Below are 2,076 nucleotides of genomic sequence, written 5' to 3' on the forward strand. Positions count from 1 at the left end.
AAGTGCGTTCAAAGTGTCGATGATCAATGTGTCCTGCAATTCACATTAATTCTCGCAGCTAGCTGCGTTCGTCATCGACGCACGAGCCGAGTGATCCACCGTCAAGAGTTGTCTGAGTTTGTTTTAGGTCTCTCCCTCGCCAGAGGAAAGCGACCCGGACCGCACATACGCTCCCCACCTTGAGCTACAGCCACCTGCACGCCGGCGTGCGGGCGGAGCAGGGTGGCGTGAAGCGATGGGGAGCACCATCCTGGTGCGGCCCGCAGAAACATACGTCTATTGGGGGGAGGAGGACAGGGCGCCCAAGAGGCGATGCGTGCCCCAACGCACCGCAGCGACGGAGGCAGGATCACCGCCACCATGTCGCCCGCCTAGTATCACGAGGCGTGCAGCAGCTTTGCCCTAGGAAAAGCAGAGGCGGGAACGGGCACCGGCCATCGGTTCGGCAGCGTCACTGACGCGTGCACGTGGCGGCGTGTCGGCGAGCGGACTTCCTGCGAGGAGGCGGGGGCGGCACTCGCCCGAGCAGACGCCCGCCCGGCCCAGCCACCGCCGAGGTGGACTGGGAGTCGCGGCAACGGCTCGTCATACTCGTTCCCACACTCACAGCGCAGCTTGCCCGCAAGCCACCGACCACCGATCGACGCCAGGCGCCCCGACCGAGAGCGGGATCGCTCGTTCGCCCTGCTGGCAGTTCGCTGGGGATCACTACTGCACGGAGCTCGGAGACCGACGGGCGGCAACTCGAGAGTCTTTAAACCACCACCCCCATCCCGCAAGTGCAAAGAGGCTGTATACGCACAGACGGGTGAGGGGAATAGGTACCCCGTCGGGTTTGAAGGGAGCGTGACTAGATAGCAACGATGTAAACCCAGCCGATTTGGGAGCGAAAGACCGGCGCCTGCATCACCGGCTTCGTTTCCCGTGGCTGGAGAGTACACCGAAACCCTCCGTCTGTCGCGAGCTCCCGACGACGCGGTGCCGCCAAGCAGCAGGGCCGGACCTGGTGTGGCTCCCCTCGTCGATCACAGACCGGTCGGCACTACTGACGAGACGGTGGAACGGGCTTCGCCCCTTGTGACGAAGGGTGATGCGAACCCGCCCGCCCGCGTGCGTTCGGGGTGGACTCGGCAAACGGAGATTTGAAATCGGAAAGTGTCCTCCTGCCCCGCGCAGGTAGGCGCCCAACAGTTGTGGGGGGTTTGGCGGTGACCACGGCTGCAGGGCCTGCTACCCCGACGAGCTCTCCTGCTGGCCCCGAAACCACCCTCGCGAGACAAGTTGAAACGGAAACGGGCGTACCCCCAAGCCGACGATCCTTTCTTATTTGTTACTTTTTTTTTCACTTGCTCGAGTTGTGGGGATTTGGCGGTGACCACGGCTGCAGGGCCTGCTACCCCGACGAGCTCTCCTGCTGGCCCCGAAACCACCCTCGCGAGACAAGTTGAAACGGAAACGGGCGTACCCCCAAGCCGACAGAGATCCTTTCTTATTTGTTACTTTTTTTTTTCACTTGCTCGAGTTGTGGGGGTTTGGCGGTGACCACGGCTGCAGGGCCTGCTACCCCGACGAGCTCTCCTGCTGGCCCCGAAACCACCCCCGCGAGACAAGGTGAATCGGAAACGGGCGTACCCCCAGCCGATAATGATCCTTTCTTATTTGTTACTTTTTTTTTTCACTTGCTCGAGTTGTGGGGGTTTGGCGGTGACCACGGCTGCAGGGCCTGCTACCCCGACGAGCTCTCCTGCTGGCCCCGAAACCACCCTCGCGAGACAAGTTGAAACGGAAACGGGCGTACCCCCAAGCCGACGATCCTTTCTTATTTGTTACTTTTTTTTTTCACTTGCTCGAGTTGTGGGGGTTTGGCGGTGACCACGGCTGCAGGGCCTGCTACCCCGACGAGCTCTCCTGCTGGCCCCGAAACCACCCTCGCGAGACAAGTTGAAACGGAAACGGGCGTACCCCCAAGCCGACAGAGATGCTTTCGCTCCTGTTACTTTTTTTTCACTTGCTCGAGTTGTGGGGGTTTGGCGGTGACCACGGCTGCAGGGCCTGCTACCCCGACGAGCTCTCCTG

At 61.6% G+C, this 2,076-nt stretch overlaps 1 non-coding gene across 1 annotated transcript in view; it reads right to left on the reverse strand.

The window, feature by feature from the left end:
- The window catches only part of LOC140473957 (5.8S ribosomal RNA), a 154-nt gene extending 44 nt beyond the window's left edge, over window positions 1-110 (reverse strand). The window contains exon 1 of the ribosomal RNA XR_011958737.1: window positions 1-110. This exon is cut by the window's left edge and continues 44 nt beyond it. This is a non-coding gene — a ribosomal RNA (5.8S ribosomal RNA).
- Window positions 111-2,076: the final 1,966 nt, after the last annotated feature.

This window comes from Chiloscyllium punctatum, unplaced genomic scaffold (assembly GCF_047496795.1).
Source record: "Chiloscyllium punctatum isolate Juve2018m unplaced genomic scaffold, sChiPun1.3 scaffold_788, whole genome shotgun sequence".
Lineage (NCBI taxonomy): Eukaryota > Metazoa > Chordata > Chondrichthyes > Orectolobiformes > Hemiscylliidae > Chiloscyllium > Chiloscyllium punctatum.